The 22,465-nt window shown below is 46.2% G+C and overlaps 1 long non-coding RNA gene across 1 annotated transcript in view; it reads left to right on the top strand.

Annotated features, from left to right (window-relative positions):
- Positions 1-3,803: 3,803 nt before the first annotated feature.
- The window catches only part of LOC144132616 (uncharacterized), a 141,287-nt gene continuing 122,625 nt past the window's right edge, over positions 3,804-22,465 (top strand). Inside the window, exons 1-3 of the long non-coding RNA XR_013314878.1 lie at positions 3,804-4,156; positions 5,179-5,233; positions 5,954-6,037. This is a non-coding gene — a long non-coding RNA (uncharacterized LOC144132616). The remainder of the gene's footprint in view (positions 4,157-5,178; positions 5,234-5,953; positions 6,038-22,465) is intronic.

Genomic DNA, 22,465 nt, shown 5'->3' with positions numbered 1-22,465 from the left:
TTATTAATGGAAGCATAAAGGAGGGAGTGAAAGAAGAAAGGGGTGCCGTAGTGGAGGGCTCCGGATTAATTTCGACCACCTGGGTATCTTTAACGTGCCCTGACATCGCACAGCACACGGGCGCCTTAGCGTTTTGCCTCCATAAAAACGCAGCAGCCGCGGTCGGGTTCGAACCCGGCAACTCCGAATCCGTAGCCGAGCGCACTAACCACTGAGCCACCGAAACACAATTGGGATAATCAAACAAACCATAAACTTCTTCCGCCAGAGCGTGCTCCGGAGAAAGTTGGTGCCCAACATTCCGATCCTGTGTGAGACAAGATGGTCTGCCAAATACAAGTCTATTAGGATATTCTCTCAGCATTACGTGGCCATAGTCGAAGCACTCGAGGAGCACGCGTCAACGGAATCATGCTCGAACGCTGCAACTAGACAACAAGCTTACATCCTCTACTAGCTGCGCAACAAACAGCTCATCTTTCATCGACTGCTTGCACATTGTAGCGAAGCGCTCGGCTCGAAACAGTTACGAACGTTCTGCAAGGTGTATCCATGGACTTCCCTTCTGTGCGTGACCACATCACTGAGCTGCAACGCATTTTTCGCGGCCACCGGACAAACGCTGTAGAGGAGTGCTCTGACATCATGAATGCAGCAAGGGAGGCAGCCAATCACTTGAATGCGGTGATAGCTTTTGATTGCGTGAGTCACGACAAGCTCAATGGAAAACTAGAACAAGCTCAGTTCTTGGGCTACTGCTATTTCTAATTTCTATTAATGATATAACTAATAATATAGGGTGCAAAATTAAACTCTTCGCTGGTGATTGTGTGATATATAAAGAAATTAACAGCCATGACGCCCATCTTGTTCTTTCTGGTTCCCGTAAAACGCTATCCGAGTGGTGCTCCAAGTGGCAAATGTTTATTAACGGAAACAAATCAGTGTCAGTGACGATAAAAAGAAAAAAACAGCCATCTCACTTCACCTATACCGTTAATACCATGCCTCTTTCGAAGGTCGATGAACATAAATACTTAGGCATAACATTTACATCAAACCTGTAATGGGAAACACACATAAGTAATATTACAGCTACTGCACTGCGAACGCTATTTTATCTGTAAAGAAGTCTAAAGCTCGCTCCAATGAATATTAAGCTTCTAGACTACAAAACATTTGTGAGACCAATTTTAGAATACGCTAACACGGATTGGTTTCATTACACAGCAACTAACATAGCTAAACTCGAAGGCGTGCAAAGAAAAGCCGCAAGGTTCATTCAAAGCAAATACCGTTCTACTGACTCAGCCTCGCTCCGCCGCGGTGGCTCAGTGGTTAGGGCGCTCGACTACTGATCCGGAGTTCCCGGGTTCGAACCCGACCGCGGCGGCTGCGTTTTTATGGAGGAAAAACGCTAAGGCGCCCGTGTGCTGTGCGATGTCAGTGCACGTTAAAGATCCCCAGGTGGTCGATTTTATTCCGGAGCCCTCCACTACGGCGCCCCTTTCTTCCTTTCTTCTTTCACTCCCTCCTTTATCCTTTCCCTTACGGCGCGGTTCAGGTGTCCAACGATATATATGAGACAGATACTGCGCCATTCCCTTTCCTCAAAAACCAATTTGTTATTATTATGACTCACCCTCACGTCTCTTAGCCTGTTCAGGCCTTAAAACACTATCCACGAGAACAAAACAAGCTCGACTTAAGTTGTTTTGCCAAATGCTGCATCGTCAGTATAAAATGAATACCACGCAGTACATTTCATATTCGCAAGCTAGAAAAACACGGCATCAACACGAGCATGCGTTGAGTATTCTTTTTCTAACGACACAATCAGGTACTAATTTTTTCCTCGCGTAATCAGAAAATGGAATGCACTGAGCTCATCATTAACAACGAGAAATTCATTATCCAGGTTCGTTTCACAGTTAGAGCTTATCACAAAAGACTATTAAGATATTCTAATGTTTGTTCCCGATTCTCTCTTAAGTAGCACTCTCAATAAGTAGATATAAAATGCAGTTGCTTCTTTAAAATCTCCTGTTCTTGCTTACCTCTATGACGTGCACATTTGTTATTCATTGTATTCTGCGTTGTTTTCTATTGTATTTTTGTATTACCTTATTGCTTGTATTTTTGGTGAATTGTGCTGTTTCTCCGTTATTTGTGTCACTCACACGTATACTTGTACGCGAACAAGAAATTATTGTTCATGCCCTTCTGCTAGGCTCTCGGCTGAGAGCGGCAGTATAGTAAAATAAATAAATAAATAAATAAATAAATAAATAAATAAATAAATAAATAAATAAATATCTGTGCCAAGACAAGTCTGTCGTTAGGCGCACCGAGACAACTACGGTGTTCAGTCGCCGGAGGAATACTACCATGTGGAAATATATGTGCCGTACTTGGATTCTCTCACTGCTTCTTTAGCTCGCCGCTTTTCTGAAAATCAATGAGAGGAGCTTCAAACTTCTCCAGCTGCATCCATCAAAAATGAAGCACTTGAGCCGTGTTGAGTTCGCTGCCTTCGCCGAAGAACTCCAATGCTTTTACGGCATCGTCAACTTCAAGGAAGAGGCCATCTCTTGGTACGAGACGTGGTGCAAGAAAACTTGGGACCCATCATAAATAACTTACTGCGAGCTTCTACATCTGGTCAAGACATTCTTCCCGGTGTTGCAAAAGACATTGAGGTGGCTCTGGCTTTGCCAGTTACTACCTGTACGGTCGAACGCTCCTTCAATACAATCAGGAGAGTGAATTCGTGGCTACGCTCAACGATGACAAACGACAGGCTGGAAGGCCTTTGTATGATGAGTGTGCACCGAGAGCGTGTAATGAAGCACAGAAATAACTTTATCACCCGTGTCATCACGCAATTCGCCCAGAAAAATCCGAGGTGTCTGCCGTTGCTGTTCAAGGAAGCCTGACTGAGTGACTGTAGTTGCGTGTTTTGAACATATTGTGCTGTGTGCTGGTCATCAATTCGGGTGAGTCGAGAACCCGCATGTAGCAAGACTGAGCTCTCTTCTCCACTAGGTAATAGCATCTTTTTGCATTTCTATTAATTTTAATTGTTTGTTCGTTAACAAACTCCAATCTACCTCTCCAAGCCACGCATTAATTAGGTGTTTGTAATTTTTGTTTCATATGTGTATTTTACTTATTTATTTATAAATAAATAAATAAATTTACTCCGCAAATAGTGTGTTCCCTGACGGAACGGTTCGGGGGCACGGCTCACTGAACTAGAGAGAACGGGTTCTCCAAAAGAACCGTCGCTCACTTTTGCTCAGCCACGGTTCACTCGCTCTTTAAAAAGAGCGGCTCTTTTAGAGCGGCTCAAAAGATCCGGCTCGCTCCTGAGCGACCGATCTCTACAGTCGTACTCTGAAGTTGTACGCAGCCAGACAGATCTCACGAGCTAGCGCGTGCAATTTGAATAGCGTGCCATGGAGCGCTGACACCAAACGACCATTTAACAACATAAAGGCCGCATTGAAGACGCTTCCGGCGCCATTCTGCAGTGCTCCGAGTCTCCGGCAAGTGCTCCGCTGTGAGACATCGCCTACAGTTGACTTTGTACACTCCGTGCATTTTAAATGGCCCGCCAAAAGCACTGTGAAATAGTGCCCGCTGGTTGCTACTGACAGTTAAAAAATACAATATTTTACATTTGTATTTTTAAGTAGCATTATTCAGGGGGCCTTTTTCTGGCAAAAAATAAAGTCGTAAAGTTTGCTGCGAGATAGTCGCTGCCTTTGTTTATTTGTTTACCGGCATGCTTTTGGCGGTTCGCACGCGTGCTAGCTAGTCTAGCAGTTAAGAAACGCTCAATGTGCAGCACGATGTGGGTTTGTGGTGTTTGTGGTGCGTTATCATCCGTTACCATTCTTCCGTGTGCACCGTTCGTATTACTCGAAGTGTCCGACAAACAGTTCATATGTGGAGTTCCCGTTACCTGACAGTGTGCTGACGCATTCAAATTTGTCGGTAAACTCATGGGGCTGTTTGCGCTACTTTCGCCTGCTCTTTGACGGCCAGGACGAACCCTGGCTGGTTTGGGCGCTGGAGAAGACTGGTTCTCTTGCGGGGCATGACGCTCATCGCCGGCGTCTGGCTGTCCCCGGAACTGGACTTGTTTGTGTTGGTACGTAAGCTGTGAGACCTGGTATTGACTGCGGAGTTGAGTGACAGCGTTTCCCTGTGGTTGCCTTCTCTTGACGGCATTGTTCACCTTTTATTATGAATGCTCGTGCAAATGCAAATCGCACATGTTTGCTGCACAGATTTCGCGAGCTGACAGCATTAGGCTGAATTTGGCTTAATCTTTTCCAGGATCCGGCTCGAAAAAGACCTATCCTGATTGCCTTCAGCAAAGCTTGTTCACTGTGCATTGTGAACATCTCTTAGGTCATATCTGCCTTCGTACAAACAACCGTAGTCATTATCTGCTGATTTTGATGATAAAGCTTCTATGACACTCATTCTATGATGCGTGCACACCTGCTCATTGTCATTGTGAATGTTGCTTCTAATGCACGTCTCTCTGTAACTAGACCACAAACTTATGCTTGCATTATTTGTTACGCCTGCGCACCCTTAGAATATCGGTGCATATCAGTGGTTGAAATACTTGTTCCTTGCAGGGATTCAGTTGCATACGTTTGCCTTGTACACATACAATTGTTGATCTTCTTTGTTGAACTCCTTCACGTCAGGTGTGTCTGTACTTTGTGCTGCTGTATGTTGAACCTCTGAAAAATTTGATGAATAATGTTGTTGGGAAGATTCAAACTCTGCTCCCACTCTGCTTACATCTGGTAGTGGTGTCTTTGACTTACAAAGTAGGAGGCATTGCTTTGTTAGTGGCCCTCATAGTTACTTATCCACATTGTAAGGAGCTGTGTGTAAAGGCAGTAGACCAGCATGATGTGGGGCGGCAACATGCATATTCCAATTAAACACACCTTCTAAAAGATGGTGGCATTCAATATACATCAGTTACATTTTGAGCAACAGTTGATTTTATTCCGCTTTTAAGCTATTACTTTGCCTATTCATAGCGAACTTTTACCACCTTGTTTGTGGCACATTGTCGCTTCGGCTGCCGCTGCCCCGCTAACCTTAAACTACTAGTGCTGCTGCTACAAAGCTTATGTGGCTTTTCAGTGGCTGCACAGATGGTGCAAGTTCTTCTCCCAAGCAGATGTACAGCTAAAAGCAAGTAAGTGCCCCCCTGGCAAGCTTGATTGGGTGTACTTAGAGTTTTAAGACCAGCAAGATTTTTACAAACAGTACCTCGAATTTTAAAAGCATGATATGCACCAAACGAGCAACTTGGCACACATGGCTGCCACATGGCTTTCAAAAAGCAGACTGCATGAAAGCACGACAGGGCGTGCCACTGGTGTTTACAACAGCCAAAAAGGTGCATCTCCAGGGTCGTGCATGTTCCCTTTCAGATTGTTTCTACCTGTACAGCTGTTGTGCCTTCAGTGACCAGCTTATATGCTTGTAATACCATTTATTTTTTCACAAAAGTTCAGGAATATTGAGTGCCTTTACTATCAGATCTGTTGAAGGAGATGCATCTTCTTTAACTGGGGGCTGAAAGCTTGAGGACTGTTTTTTTGGTGTTTTGTTGTTGGATCTGCTTTGGAGCTCCTTTGAGATGGCAGGTCGACTGCTCTTGACCATTGCTGAGCTGACAGTTTTGAAAGCAGTTCTGTGATGGTGTATGCTGTTTGTTGGCTGGAGGGATAGAAGTTATGCTCATAAGCTGTCTGAGTGCACAGAGGCCGTTGGAAAGCTGCATTTTTTGTTCTTAGCACCTTTCATACCCATTAGGCAGACTGTGTTCTAGGGATTCCCTTCTTATTTCTCGTGCCTTGCTAGCTTTCTTTGGTATTGGATAATTGATGTAGGAGCTAACGTTCATTTGCAGATTCTGCTACATCGGTGAGTCTCCGCCTGCTGTGCCCCCATTGCCGGTGTCTTCCTGGTGTGAAGAATGAGCGCATCTGGAATGGTAATCGGTGGGCCCATGATAATGTCACTCTTTTGACTGCACGTCTTGCATGCGGTGTAGCGGGTCAACATGTTTGGCTCTTAATGAACCCAGGTCGCCACAGCCTTGCCCTTAATGTAGATTTTGTTAGGTGTTGCTCATCATATTAATGAGTAAGCATTGTATGGCTATGTTTGCTGTTTCATGTCATCACGAGCTTGTCATCACGATAACATTGAACGAATTGAGTTATAAGAAAAAGAATGGTTGGATTAGATAGAGCTTAAAAAAAAATCTTGCAGGGGAAATAATGAGGTGCATTTAGGGTAATTAGTTAATTAATTAGTCAAAAATGTCCAAAAAGTGGGTGGGGCGTGAGCAAAAGTGGCGCCAAATTTGAAAACACCGGAAGTGGGCGGAGCTAAGGTGTGCTGCCAAATTTGAAAAACCAGAACTATGGATGGAGTGAAGTGTGTCGACAAATTTGAAAACGAAGCGTGGCGCCAAGTTTGAAAACTCAAAATGAGCAATGATGGAACTTCATTAATTTAGGCAAAGAGGGGCTAGAAGGTATCAGTGCTTACGGGCTCCTCCAATATGGGTGCCGTAGTGATCTCATATATCTTTTTCAATTGGTACCATTGTACAAGCAGACGATAGAAAAAGCAGATGACATGTGTTGTGACTTTATGGTAATCTCTCTGGGAGAATTTCTGCATTTGTTTAATCTGCATTTCAAAGCTTGCATTAAAGCTTGTCAATGAAAGAAAAGGGAGTGGTGTCATTGCGCTCCAATATTTAATCTTGATATTTAAATTGGGGCAGGAATTGATTAGTGTTGCTAACCATTGTACTTTGCCAATGTGTCAACCTGTACAGGTTTTTCAAACAGCATTTGTTGTGTCGTAACTTTCGGCCTTCCTGATTGGGCAAGTGGGCTTTAAAGAGAAAAGCGCATCTTGGAATTATGAAGACGTTGATACCTGATAGCGCTGGATATCACTGAGTACTTGCAGTCAGTACAGCCTTTCAGTGTATTGAATAATTCCTGGGTCCAAGGGTTGCAGGCAGGCCATGGCATTCAGAGGCAAAAAGGCTGCTCAGTGTTTTCTAGCCCTGAGGCATCGCAGTGCACACTCCATTGCCAATAACAATCAGGACTTAGTGCTTTAATTGAAACTTGGTGGCCCATATGATGCATCTGGGCGTGATGAATCTTAAAGGTTATTTTTGCTATTTTGTATGAGCAGTACTGTGTGGACAGTTGCTTTATGGTCCTCGAGGAGCTCCACTTTGCGCAATAAGCAATAGTGGAAGCCACTCTGTTCCAGTCATGCATAGCTAGCCGAAGAGTTCTTATTCACTTGCTGATGATGTATGCGTCTCCTTTAAGTGCGATGATTTCATCTAGTAGGGTCTTGTGGAGAGTCTGCATTGAATGTGTTGCAGGGCTTTAAAAGATGCCAGGCGCCTGGGAAGTTTTCTCTTGCATTAATTGCATGCTCTTAACATAGAGGCTATTGGCACCTTCTGTACAGCATCCTTCATTTCGTTCAGAGGTGAAGTTTCTCGGATTCTGTGTTGCCGTGATCAACTTACGCGACAAATCAGAAAGTCGGGCCTCCGATGTTGCATGTTCACCACAAACGCACATGAATGCAAGGTCTAAACTTAGCAGACTCTGCTTGTGAAATCTGATTTAAGACAGCGAGGGATACAGAAAAAAAGACATTTATTACACATTTATGCTCACATCAACAAGGCAGCAGCGCATCTGAATGCAGCTCTGCAGGCTCTCAAAGGTGTCCTCCGTCCTAGACAAGTTTTGCAAGTTTCTTAAGATGATGTGTGTTTGTTTTTGAGTGCACCTCTGATTGTTTGCAGACCTGTTTCATTCTCATGGCTATTTAATAATGCAACAAATTTGCCATGATGTCTTCTTTGTGTTCCTTACATGGGCACGAGAATGCATATTTTTCTGGCATAGCAGTTATTTCATACGCATTCCCATCTGTGGCATATTGCTGGAACTCTTTTTCAGCCACCTGCAGCAAAGAAAAAATATTGAGCTTTGGGTGCTGGAGCTCGCCTCTAGTTTTACATTTTGCAAGTGTGCTTTCAGGCTGTGCATGCACCTCACTCACTTCTACAAGGCTCTGTCGGCATACTGAGCAGGTCGAGCACTTGAGAAGTTTTCTGCACATAAAGCCGGCCAGGTAATAGACAGTGCAGTCAACAGCCTCTCCTGCTTAGCAGATTGTCCCGAAAAATCACCCCAGTACACCTTGATTGAATTTTCCGGATAAGACATACTTAAACCTACAGTGTTTAAGCAGATATCTTGTTAAGTCCAAAGCTGACAAAACTGGGACATGCAGGCCTGCTTCAGTCTGCTCAGTAAGCAAATTTGCGTGGGATATCCTACTGGCCACCCCTCCCACTTGTTCAGCCAGTGCTAGAAAGAGGTGAGAACTCTCATGTCCTTGCTCCCATGGTGATGGCTTCTTTAGGGTGGCTCCTATTAAGTGCATTGAACAAATCATTGAACTTCGACGTGAATGGAATGGAATGGAAAACTTTATTGGTTCTTAAGATATTAGCGAGTTGAGGACGAAGTCTTCATTCTTGATAACTTTGGGTCCTCTTCAGCCTTGGGTGGGCCCCTAGTCCAGGCCACCACTGAGTCGGGCCACCTCGCTTGCGTGTGCTATGAGGGCCCTTTGGACCCATGGCTCGCAGCTGGTGACCCGGCTCTCCCATTGCTCCGCACTTGGTGTTGTATGTTTGTGGAATGTCTTGTTTCTCTCGCATTCCCATGCGATGTGATATAGTGTTGGCCTTGCTCCGCACCACGGGCATACGGCGCAGTATTGTGTGGGGAACATCCTGCTTAGTATGTAAAGATTTGGAAAGGAACCCGTCTGCAGTCTACGCCATCCTGCGGCTTCTTCCTTCATCAACGCTTTGTGTGGTGGAGGGTATTGGAATCTTAGCCCTTTATATAGGTTTAGCAGCTCTGAATAACTGTCCCCGCAAGTAATCTGAGGCTCTCCCATGGGGGGGCTGAGGTACCCGCTCGGATGGTTAAGCCTCGAGCTAAGCTTTCCGCCCCTTCATTGCCCTGAATCCCTACGTGGCTTGGTATCCAGATTATGTTGTGTGTAGGTTGTCCTTCATAGAGCGGTGCTCTACTAAGGATCTTGAGTGCCGTGCTGCTTATTCTACCCCTGATATAGTTTCGGCACGCCTCTTGTGAGTCTGTTAAGATGTTGAGGGATTTTCCTATCCTGTATCCTTCCTCTGCTGCCAGTGCGACAGCTATTTCCTCTGCTTCGGTCATGTCTGATACCGTTGCCGTGAGACTCGTGATTAGTTTGCTTTGATGATTAGCAACTACCGCTACTGCGTGTTTCCTGTGTTCTTTTGGATAGAGAGAAGCATCTGTGTAGACTGTGTTGTCTCTAAGCCCCACCCTTTTTTCGTTGAATTCTGCCCTAGCCTGTCTCCTGCTGGTATGGAGATTGTGGTCCATATTGCGGGGGACAGGTTGTATGCGTAGATTCTTCCTTAGCAGGTCCGTTATTATTGCCCTACTACTTTGCGGTATTTCTATTTCCCAACCCAGCTTTGTCAGGAGCGCCCTTCTTGTTGTTGCGTTACTGAGCCTTCGCGCTTGTGCCTTGAGCTGGCATTCTTTTAGTTCTTCAAACGTGTTGCTGATTCCCAGTTGCATCAGCTTCTCACTGGATGTGTTTCTTGGGAGATGAAGGGCTGTTTCGTATGCCTTCCGAAGGATTGCTTCGGCTTGTTCTCTTCCGGCTTTGATGGTTACATGGTACGGCAGGGAGTATGTGACCCGGCTGACCACCAGGCTGTTGACCAGCCTGAGGGTATCTTCCTCTTTCATGCCGTATCGCTTGTGTGCAACTCTGCTGATCATGCGGCCCACTTGTCCCGCTGCTCTACTCAGCAGGCAGAGGGTGTGGCTGCACCTCCGGCTGCCCTGCAGCCACATGCCGAGGATCCTGATCATTTTCTGTTCCGGAATGTTTTGGCCTTCGAGTTTTACTTCGAGTGGGGCATCTGTTGGGTGCCTTCCCACTCTGAGGAGCTCAAACTTCTCCGTGGAGCATCTGAGGCCTTTTTGCTGCGTATATTCCTCGATGCAAGCGGCGGCTTTCTGTAGCGCTTCTTGCTTGTCCCCTAGTGATCCTTCGGTGGTCCAGATGGTTATGTTATCTGCAAACATGGCATGACTGATTCCCTGGACTTCGTTGAGCTTCTTCGCAAGGTTGACCATGGCGATGTTAAAAAGTATTGGCGAAATTACCGAGCCCTGCGGAGTGCCCTTGCATGGCGTTTGAAAGGTGTCACTCCGCAGGTCTCCGAGGCCTACTGTCGCTGTTCTATCTGTGAGGAAGCTTCTGACGTAGTCGTGTACTTTCTTCCCACAGTTGGTAGTGTTGAGTCCTTCCATTATGGCGGCGTGGGATACGTTATCAAAGGCACCTTTGATATCAATGGCCATGACGACGTTCTCCTCGTTTTTCGTCATTGTTTCGAGTACCTCTTCTTTTAGTTGTAGCAGGATGTCTTGGGTGGAGAGGTTTGCCCGGAAGCCGAACATGGTGTTAAGGTACCATCCTCCGTCTTCTAGGTGCGTTTGGATTCGTCGGGTCACGATTCTCTCAAACAGCTTGCCGAGGCACGATGTGAGCGAAATTGGTCTGAGGTTTTCAATTTGGAGTTTCTTGCCGGGCTTGGCAATCATGACCACCACGGCGTGCTTCCACTCCGCTGGGACTGTTCCTTCTTCCCATAATTTGTTGAGGTAGAGGGTGAGTTGGTCTACTACTTCTTCACTTAGGTATCGTATTAGCGAGTTGCGAATCTTGTCCGCCCCTGCCGCCGTGTTCTTCGTGGTTGCTCGTATGACTTCGACAACTTCTTCCCTTGTGATGGGCCGGTCTGTTGTGGGGTTCTCCTCTCATTGGTAGCCGCCTTGATAGCCTTCCACCGAGTCTTTCCCATAGCATTTTTCTCGTACTGCTTGGAGTAGCTGGTCTTCGGTCCCTTCATATTGGTGAATTAGTCTCTGAATAGATTTGCTGCTTTCTGTTTTGCTTTTGCTTGGGTCCATTAGTGTTCTGAGGATCTGCCACGTTCTAGCTTTGCTGAGGGTGCCATTCAGTGAGGTACTAAACTGTTGCCACCCCTGTCTCGCTAGCTGCGTTGCATATTCCTCAGCTTGCTGTGTTATTTCAGCAATTTTCTTCTTTAGTTACCGATTTAGTTTTTGGCGCTTCCAGCGCTTGTTTAGGCGCCGTCATGCCTCCCATAGTCTGAGGAGTCGCTTGTCCACTTCCGGGGCTTGTTCTGTTCGATCTACCTCTTTGGTGTAGAGGTCCCTGATTTTCTTGAGTTGTTGGCTCCATTCTTCTACTGAAGCTATATCCCCTCTTAGCTGTTTGCAGTGGATTCGGAAGGCGTCCCAGTCTGTTAGGGTTGCCTTACCAATTTTCCTCTTGATGCTTTCTGCTTCCGTGCTGATCCTAATGATGTAGTGATCGCTTCCCAGATTTTCTTGCAAGTTTTCCCATTCGACTCGCTTGGCACCCCTGACAAAAGTTAGGTCGGGACATGTGTCCACACTGACGCTATTCCCCTGTCTAGTAGGTTGGCCCTCATCTGTGAGTAGTTCGCAGCCTATGTTTTCTGCTGCTGTACAGATGCTGCGTCCCTTTTTGTCTTCAATTCTGCTGCCCCATTGCGGGCTTTTTGCGTTAAAATCCCCGGCTATTATCAGGGTGTTTTGTCCCGGTAGCTTTTTTGCTTCTGTAAAGAGTTTAATGAAGTCTCCCCTATTTTTAGGTGGGCTGTATAGATTAACTATGAAGGTACTTTTAGCTTTCCACTTCCTCTTGGGGATTATCTCGGTTAATATGTGTTCGAGCTGTGTATCCTCGAATTCTTTGTGTGCAATGGTGGTGATTTTGTTGCTGATTAGAGTAGCTGTTCGTCCGCTCTCCTGGCAAGTATATCCTTTCAGGGCTGGAATGCAGTTTGTCTCTTGTAAAAGTATTAGATCTGGTGGGGTTCCTCTAGTGCTAATGAACTGCTGTAGGAGCCCTTGTTTGCGCTTGTAGCTCCTGCAGTTCCATTGCCATATCTCTAGTTGGTTTTGTCCTGCCATGTTGATGTATTAGAGTTTGCGTTCGTTCCCTGGGATTCTGATCCAAACCTGCGCTCATTGTAGAGCCGGTCTCTGGGGTCATTTACAGTTCGCTGTGGGTTTTGATTCTTTACATAATTTCGAAAGCTCTGATCCTGCATGGCTATCTTTTGATTTAGCTGCTGCATTTGCTGTTGCATTTACTGTATCATTGTTTTCAAATCGTCTATTAAGGAGGTTCCTCCTTCGTTAGTCTGTAAGCTTCCTACGCCCTGCTGCGGGGGTGAGGGTGCCCTGACAGGCGAAAAACCTGCCTTTCGCGTCTCTTGTATTTCTGCTATTAGTTCACTTATTTGTTTTTTGAGCTGCCTGTTTTCTTCACGGGTCTGCTCCTGTTCCCTCTTAAGATTATTAATTTCGGCAGTAAGCCTTTTTTCGTTTTCTGTTTGTGTGTTTGTGTTGTTACTGTCGTGCGGAGCAAAAAGCGTCTTGGGAGGGCCGGCTCCCCAGCTCACCTTAACTCCGCCGCTCTTCTTCTGTAGTTGCTTCGGCTTCGCCCAGGCCTGCTGACCATCCAGGGGTGGTGGGTAGGACCCGTCCCGCTCCCGGCTCCGGCCCTGGCCTCGGCTGCCACTGCGGCCCCGGCTGCGGCTCCTCGACTCGCTCCGGTAGTCGCCTCGCTTCTCCTGGTCTTCGTTCCGAAACCAGCGTGGGCGCCGCGCTCCGCCTCTGCTTCGGCTGCGGCCGCGTCGTTGCTGGCCCTGGGGTCCCTATCGTAGTTCGCTCGTTGTCTTTAAACGTTGCTTGCAGTCCTTTGTGCCGGCTATGTGGGGCTGCCGCGTTCGCGTTTCTTCTGCCGCTTGGAAATGGCTATCTTCCATTCCGCGTCCGCTTCGAGATTTTGACTTACTTGTGACGTTGCGTTTGCTGGGGTGCTGCTTTTCAGGCCTTGAGTGGCTGCCGCTGGTCCGTGGTCACGGGTCTCCCAGTCCGCGTCTTGGTAGTCTTCGTCCATAATTTCGGGGTTTTCGGCCATGAGATTCGTCGGATCTCGTAGCGGTGTGTGTGCTAAGCTAGGGTTGAGTACTCGGGCCGTCGCTCCAGGCTCCTCTGCCGTTGGCCAAGCCCGGGAGGGCCGCAGAGCCCCGCTGTCGTGTTAGGCCTGGTCGGCCACGTGGGAAAACTTCAAGTCCGAAAAAATCCAAAAATACTAGACCCACCGGTTTGAAAGTGGTTTCCGCGTGGTCCGCTTCGCTGTCGGCGTCGATTCCAACCAAAATTTCGGTGGTCCCGTCGACTTGGATGGGTCAAGGAGCCCAAAAACTGCGGAGCGCATGTGAAATGCGTCCGCTCTCCTCGGCTGCTCGCAGCGCCCCCACAAGCACTGGGGCCACTGGGGCACAGTGGAGTTCGAGGTGAACTCCACTGTGCCTTTAACGTTTTCAAGCCCCATTGTTTTTCTTAGTAAAACTCTAGCCCAGTGGCCACACTTCGACTAAACAGCTGCGTAGCTAGCTTTACACGCATTTGCTCAGTGTTTGATAGATTGAGATCGACACACATGAGCTTGAGCTTGTGGAAAACACGCAAGTGTCCAATCGGCTTTTTGTCTTCAGCAGACAACTTATCATAGTGTGCCCACTGGACACGGCCCCTATGAAAATTCAAAACCTTCTGGGCATGCAGATTATTCCGAACACATTTCATAAGATGCGGAGCATCTGAAAAAACAAAAATGCTGCGCTTGTCATCAGCTGGGTGTGTGAAGGAGCTCTTGGTGCAGTTTAGGCTGCCACTTATGCCAAACTGTTTTCACATGTAGAAATTGGTGGCTGCTCCGTCACACACCACAGCATCAAATATGGCACTTGCCTCCTCAAGCATGAAAACAGCTTTTAAAGTGGCGGTTCCACTGCCGCCATCTTGCGAGTAGTTTAGATTCTGCCACCAGGCTACGACACTGATCCATGACTGAGGAAGCGTCTACCTGTCTTGCCCCTGAGCGACCAGAGACTGGTTTGGTTGAGATGTTGAGATATGTGTCTGGTCCTTTCATGACCCACGCTGCATGAAGGCTTTTCTTTTGTTGCTGCGTCTGCCTTCAGAGGATTACAAACGAGCCACGGCAAACCCGGCTGCTTGTCCTCGTCGTGCGTGGTGGGAGCTGTTGGCTGGGGTGGTTCGACATGCTTCTTTCTCTGCCTGCCCCTTGCTCGTTTTTCCACAACCACACACGGTAGCTGAACTTTCTTTGGATGGCGTTGCGCAAACGACAAGACGTACACAGGAAAGAGCAGAAGATGACAGAGCACTAACTATCAACTGAGTTTATTGCTTTCGCAGCAGCATATCCTCGTGAAACCTGAGTGACGAATTTTTGTATGCAGATCAAGAAAACGCATTTATTAGACCAATGAGGCTATCTTATCACGATAAAAAAAGTTTTGTTGATGAAGTATTTTTTGTTTGCTTAGCAAAGCATGTGCAATATATTGCACATTGGGACTCAGCGGATGAAAAAAACAATATCATGAGAGATTATGGATAATGGGCAAGAAGGCTTTTATTGTGCCCTTCAATGATATCTCTAGGCATGAAACTGTTTAAAGCAGTTTCTTGAAGAAGTTATACAAAGAAAAACGTCACAGCGAGTGCAACGAAACTTTGTGCGTTCAGAACAGGAGGGGTTACGGCATCTTGATGCGGACTTCTGCAATGAAAGTTCGGGCATGTGTGTTGCTCCGGCTGTCCGGAAGGAGACGGGAGGCAATGGTGTTGTCTTACTGGCAGGGCGCTTCGCTGGCGGCTCATCGTCGTCGCTGCCCACATCCAATTCTGCTCTCAGCAAATCATTAGCAATTATCAGTTTGAAGTCCAGTAGACTTAGTGTGTTCTTGCTGGCAACTCCTTGGAGTTGAGAGTCTTCTTTATACTGCAACCATGCATTAACGACAGCCACGTCCGCAAGAAAACAAAGAGAACGAAGAGTCCAGCGCGTTGTCCTTGCCTTGCTTGGGTAGAGACTCACCATTCTATCGCAGAGGTCAACGCCTCCCATATTCTTATTGTACTCTTCTACGATAGCTGGCCGAGGTACATCTTTATAGACCCTCTCCTTCTTGCACCATCTTTTGCATTCTCCTACTGGCTCCTCACCAATGTGTGAAGAAGCGAACGTAATGGTCTTGTTGTCGACCCACTTAACGAGGCAAATGCCATCAGCCACATTGACAGTTTGGCAAAAGGATCCGCGGCCTTTCTTCACCAAAGCTTTGTCATCAGGGAGCTTAGAATCCTTTGGCACGCGATTCTTCATTATGGTGCCAGTTCCACGCAGGCCTTGGCTCGAGAGGTGACGAAGCAGGGGTGCAGAAGTGAAGTAGCGATCAAAAAATAAAGAACTGCCTGTTGGCATGGACTGTGACAATCTAAGCACAGCACAAGCACCCACACCAAGCTCTGATCGGTCAGCTGCGAGCGCAGACTTTCCCTGATATATTTCGAAGTCTAGAACCATTCCACATGGGCTGGAGAGCACAAAATTCTTCAGCCCTGTTGGATGAGGTTTACCAGGGACGTATTGCTTTAGTGTAGTTCTGCCTGTAAACGGTATTATTTGCTCGTCTATGCTTGCTGACGGGCTTCTTGGAAGCTGGAGGCAAGCCGTCCTTATCATTTCGATGAACGGTCGCAGTCTCCACAGCCGGTCGGCTTTCTTTTCCTCATCACTGATGTCCAAGTCATTCACAACTTTTATGTTTTTTCGCAACAAGAAGAAGCGATCGCGAGTCACAACATCAGCGATTGCAGCAACTCGTGTTTGCCTTGCCCAGTAAAGACGAATCTGTGGGTATCCTAAGCAACTCATCATGAACGTTGCACCTATGAAATGCTTCATTTCGGCAGTGCTGCTATTGAGCAGAGTCCCCTTTCTTTGATGGTAGCCCACCTCACTCTTTTCGTGCATATTGCGGTAAAATTCTTCAGAAAAATATTGCTTGAAATAGTCCAGAGCTGTCCAATTCGTTCGAGAATCGGTCTCAGTATCCGGAGTATCCGGAACATCGGGTAGAGATGACACAAACGGAGCATGCCTCCAAGGAGGGAATTTCCCCACACTTGTTAATGGCCCACTGCCGGAATCTTCCTCGTCCGAGTCGTCTTAAAAAAAAAAAAAAAAACGGCGTCAAGTTCCGCATTTTGCACTTACATTGTAAAAACTTATATTAAGAAACTTACCTGAACAGGAAACATCTGGTTGTGGCGCTTGTGTTGACTTTTCGTTCAACTCGTCATCCGACAAGTCGAGATCCGACCCGTCCTGGGAGGCGATGGCCTCCAAAATCGCCTCTGCCCTGCTCAGATTCAACCCTGGCAGGGGCCAAAGAAAGCCTAAATTACAAACGTTGCTTACATATCAATTGGAAATAACTTTTTGAGTAAAACTGAACATCATCATAACGTCTTCCCACGCAGGAAAGCACTTACGGTGAACAGAATGAAAACAACCCCATGTGCTGTAGTTCAGTCCCAGTGTGCAATACAATGTACACAAAAAAGTTCAAAGTGGCCACGAACAAAATAAGCGCTTGCCTCACGATAAATTATGCTCAAAATGATGCCTGTACATTCCTGAACCTGTTCATTGCAAAGTTCAGAACATTTAGCAAAGGGTTAAGTAAATAGGGGCAACTTACTTGGTCGCATTGAATAAAACGACGTCGTCGGTATGGACGCCATTTTCGAACCTGCCCAGCAAGCGCTCCCGCGCGATTGACTTCTCTCAATCTTGGCCAGATGGCAGCACATGTCTGTGCAATACATTGCACAGGAGGACTTAGCGCGTACCGCAGCTGCAGCAGGGCTTCGACGCTGAGACCGAGTGTGCAATAAATTGTACACTGGGTCTCACGAGGATATATATGCAGTACTCACATGTGCAAAAGAAGGGGAGAGGAAAGACAAAAAGAAGATGATGACAAGTCAAGCCTGCATAGGTCAGCAAAAGCCGCAGAGAAAATTCTCTTTCCTATCATATAAGGTGACAGAGGTATCGGTTACACAATTATTGCCTTTTTGTTTGATGTGGAATGCTTCTAAAAGTTCACGGGCTATTTTGTTTTTGCTCTTGCCTAGAATCTTGATGTCCTTGAGCAGCGGCTCACAACCATGGCATGAAATGCAATGAGTGGGCAAACTCGCCCCTTCTCTTTTTTGTATAGAAAGAGCATGCTCCACTGCGCGTTCATTGACGCAGCATCCAGTTTGGCCGACATACATGCGTCCACACTTGAGCGGGATTTGATAGACCACGCCCGTGGCACATTTCACAAACTGTGCAGCATGTTTCTTTGGCCATGCGCTTTGTGGGGCTCCTTCCTCGGTGATCCTGGGGCATTACCCAGCTGAACTGTGGCTTGTTAGCTTGCATAATGCGCAGGACACAAATAAAGGACGTGGATCACCAACTGTAGTCAGGTACAAATCAAGAACGAAGCAGCATATTCCCCTAAAAAGCGGCCCTCCAGCCAAGCGCGTCGACCGAACAGCTTTCTGCGGCTATGCAGCCAAGGCTAACCTATAGAGGGAAGAAGGCCCTTTGTGTCCTTGTGGTCGCGAGCGAGGCTTCCTTTTTTCGTGCTATGGTTGTGGAAGGGTGAAGGGAAAAAGTAGGAGAGCCGGGACAAAGAGGGTACCGTCTTTGTCCAAAAGGCATCAGAGGTGGGGTGATCTTTGTTCAGGGTAACGATGCGCAGCACGGGAACAAAGGACCGTTTCTTTCCTTCCCTCTCTTGTTTAGGCTTGGCTGCATAGCCACAGAAAGCTGTATGGTCCACCCTACTATCTGGAGGGCCTCCTTTGAGGGTATATGCCGCTTGGTTCTTGAGTTGTACCCGACTATAGACTTTTCTGTTTCTAATGCCGATACATATGTTAGTGTAGGCAAAGAAAAAGAAAGAAAAATAATGCTGCCCAGCCCACACTGCCTAAGGCACAATGTCGATACAGTGGAAACTTGGGAGAGTTAGTGATACATTCTCCACATAATTGCACAGCACAAATTACTAAGTAAGCGAAATGTCGATACATATGGCCATGTTCAGATAAGAACGGTAATCGAGGTCCCATGACCATTTCTTGCTTTCAATGAAATTTTTATATGAGATGGGTAAATGTGTCCACACAAAGGAATGAACCTTAGTTTTGCAAGAAGCTAGTTTTCTCGGAAAAAAAATCGTATGTCACAAGAGGTGGAGAATGTCGTTTTTGCCACTTCGCAAAGTTGCAAGTTTGGAGCACCACTTCATGCACAATAAATTGTTTCCTCACATAAGTATTTTTTCAGTACCTCGTTACAACTTGTAATATACGAACAAATAAAAAAATGTTTTCTTGCTGTGTCAATCTTCTGAGTAAAAAATCGCAAACTTCGCTTCCTGAGGTATGCGGTGCCAAAAAGGCAGTTTTCAGGGCAGCCTTAGGGCAAGATGCATAAAGATCTCCCTACTGAATCTTTTTCTCTGTGTTTTTCAGCTAGTTTTAATCACTTCAGGCAAGTTTTGTAGCTCTACTTATGACAGATCTTTTTCAATATGGCCTCAATATTGGCTGAAGTTCAAAAACGTAAAAAAAGTGATAACTTTGACTTGGATTTAAAAGAAATATCATCATCGAACTTCATTAAAATTTGCCTGAATAATCCTCAATACTTGATGTTTTAAGGCACCAATAAAGTGTTGCATTATATTGTTTTAAAGTATGAAAATAAATACAAAACTTAGTTCATGTTTTTGTTATCTAGAATTGCTTATTACTGCCTCTTAGAAATAGTAACTGTCAGAAATTTTATTTAGCACTCACTGAACGTGGTTACATTTCGTTTACCACAATATGCGAACCATCCTGAATGTTTGTACAGCTTCTATTCGCTTGTTAGCGGCGCTCTTAATGTGTCAAAATGGGAATAAATTCGCTATTTCACCTGATGTCTCAAGAACTGGCTGCTGGCAGTCTAAAACGTTTTTTTGTATTCTCTAATTTATCATCGTAAGGTACATTGGTATGTAATTGATTCCTTAAAAATATTAGATCATTTCTCGGTTCTTAGAAAAATTTTTATATATCAATATAAATATTAATGTGTTTCTGAAGCCGACGTTTCCGTAGCTGCATCTGTTTACCTCTGTGTTCAATGGTTCTACAGGGCACTGTCGGGAGACAGAACGTAGTCTTCTGAGAAGAACAATTTACTTGCAAGGTTTTTAATCGGGAGGAGTTTTAATCTGGACGCAATTTACAAATGGGATGCTGCTTTATGTGCAGATTGCAATTCAGAAAATTGTAACAAGAAATAAACGGCAGCAGTTGATTTCGGTATGTGCACAGTATATTGTCCAGCACGAAGCACAAACCAGATCACAGACTTCCATTCTGAAGCAGCGGTGGAGGCCACGTAGGATGCGCTGCCTTGATTTGTTTGAACGTATTTCCACATATGGAGTGTCTGAACTCTAGGCACTTTTTTTGCCGTTTTCCATTCTTCCTTCTACATTTCGCGAAAGTCTGCACGCTCACTCTGTGGGAGCTCCAGAATGGTGACGTTCTTTAGCGTTCCTTGAATTGCGTCTACGAAGCCGCTGGCTGTTTGTATGGCCTCACTTGCAGGCTTCCGCAAGTTGTGGTGTGATGCTCGATGTTTCACAAGCCCACCAATGCCGTCGCAAGCATTTTTGCTGCGTCCAGTGGCCAAAAACATCCATTTCGTCTCTTGACATTCACTGCGTTGTAGCTCATGAAACTGATATTTATTCTTGAAGTGAGCGGGAGCCCCGTCGCTCACATATCTTTGTGTAGATTGGTGCGTTGTCTTCGAGGTGGGCTTTGATTTTCGACAGAGCCTAGCATGCATGAGCTGAATCAAGGGATGTGTCATTGGAAATAACGGCGTAGTTCCGAGTCTATTTTCTTGGCGTGACAACGCAGGTAAACACGGTGACCTGCTTTTTCTGCCAGTGATATGCTTGTACTGTGTCTGGAAGCACAACTTTCCAGTTTTCGGCGAAATCAAAATGCAAAACAATCGCACCTCTCTTGCAGCTGTGTTTTTCTTCATGTATTGCTCTTGCTTGCACAGATCTAATATAGTTGTGGGGAATCCATTTCATGGTCTTTCTTAGAAATTCTCTCATAAAGGATGAAGTGGTCACAGTTTTTTTTAACTAGCTCACCGTATTCCCATGTAGCGATCAACACCTCGTCCAAGCTGCTCATTTCAAAATTTTCCGAAGTGAAAATGCCATCTTGTGAACAGTGCTCACAATTCCTGAGGAAACATGACACCGTAGGTTCTTGGTATACGCAGAGACTCTGCATATCATCGGGAGAAAGCGACCTTCCGGATGCGTTTTGCAGTCCCACGAGGCACAACTGAAAGTTTGCACAGCACACGCAAACACACACTTGCCACTGTGGCGGGCCTTTCACCCACTTGGGACGCAAGGATATGAATTTTGTGAGGCCAACCTGGGAGGCAGGATGAGCTTGCTTGTAGAGGCGGAATGCTTCTCTCAAGGACCGCGTCATGAAGCGTATAGGTATCCATTCTTTCTCTCCCTCCTTTCCGATTCTCACAACATCCTTTTTGTTCGGAGTCTGTCTAGAGCAATCGAGTTCATCCATGGTGTAATATTTTAAAACGGTGGTAATGTCTTCCTGTTGTAGCTTACATCTTGTATATCTCTCCTGTGTTGACCGTACACCTTCCTCATCCACCATCTTCTTCGATTTTTGGATAACGTACCTCGTTGCCTCTGGAGTAATTTCCTGCACATATTTCACCGTTAGGTTGCGTAGTAGCAGTGTCAGCAGCTGGCAACGCTCTTGAAAGGACGTACACCTATTGTAGGCAGCATGTAGGTTCTCTTCCCAGCTGCTGCATTGTGCACACTTTTCTTCTGACGCATGCGAAGTCTCTGGGATGATATATGCTGTCTGTATCCCCGATCGGATTTTCGTCACCATAGCTCTTGCCACCTCTTCCTGCTTTCGCTTTGCATAGGAAAGTCTGAGGCGTTTTTTTAGAGCGCTCGGTGGCTTTAAGGGCGAGATTTCGGAGGTAAGGCAGACATTGGAGTTTAAATTTTCTACGATTTCTTCCCTAAGGCAGAATTCTTCGAATGTTTCGGTTGACTCTGCCTGCATATTATCTGTCTTCCTTGAACCGACGGTAACAATTCTGACGCTTCATTATTTTCGCCAATGTAATCACCCGACCAGACGAGATTTCGTCGAACCTTAGATTTCATAATTCTGACAGATGAAGTCACTTTCTCGTACTAGGAGAGCTTCTTTGGGAAGTAGGAATTTTTTGAGAGCAGAGACATTGAGTGTCTTTAAACTGCGAAAATTACATCCTTTTCCAATTCTCTTTGTGCCTTTTTGAGTAGCCGGCACAAAACGTTCGCCGCAGAAATCTCTTCATGAATGCAAAAGCTCACCGCTTCCGAAGATTATCGCGGGACAGAAGAGCAGGTGACGGATGCAGGGCTTGGGGCTGCTTTTCCAGAAAAAGAAGATGGGCAGATGGATGTATTTTTAACACGGGCTGCCCACGATCGACACTGATGCTGTTTCGGTCTGGCGCACGGGCTGAGACAGATACCAAGTACGCTTGTCGAGGGAGCCCTCCAGTGCAGATAAAACTCGTGAAAACGACCCCACCGGGTCTACCAGGCCTGGAAAACGACACACGAAACTCGAGATCCGATCAACATCCGCTCACCAGGGCTATTTCGGTGGAAGGCTGAGGCATAACTGCCAGGCGTTCGGTGCATTGTGATGGAAAGATGATAGCGGCGGCTAAAGCTTCGGTGCGGCGACGGCACACATAGTGCTATGAAATTCAGGGTCGAGCCGGGCGTTATATAGCTATAGGAGCGGCTGCCAAGCGCGGTTCATCCCTGGAGCGGCGGTAGCAGTTAAAGGCATCTTGAGAGTAGCGACGGGTGCAATAATTGTTTGCATAAACTACCCCTACACACACGTCACTCTAAAATAACGTGCTAAAATATGCCTACAGTAATTTAGGTCCCACTGTTAGAACAGTACGAAAGCGAATAGGAGCTTTAAACCTTTGATTGTAAGAGAAAAAAACACTTACAAATTACACTTATGAACTCAGCAACTGTAGCATTTTAAAATATACCCACAAAAATTCAATAATAAATCCAGCTTCTGATGATTGCGCATCCTAAGAGGGAATACTGAGCAGTCGAAGG

The sequence above is a fragment of the Amblyomma americanum genome, chromosome 5 (genome assembly GCF_052857255.1).
Source record: "Amblyomma americanum isolate KBUSLIRL-KWMA chromosome 5, ASM5285725v1, whole genome shotgun sequence".
Classification (NCBI taxonomy): Eukaryota; Metazoa; Arthropoda; class Arachnida; order Ixodida; family Ixodidae; genus Amblyomma; species Amblyomma americanum.
Note: the sequence above shows the minus strand (reverse complement) of the source record. Positions and strands in the feature narration are given on the sequence as shown.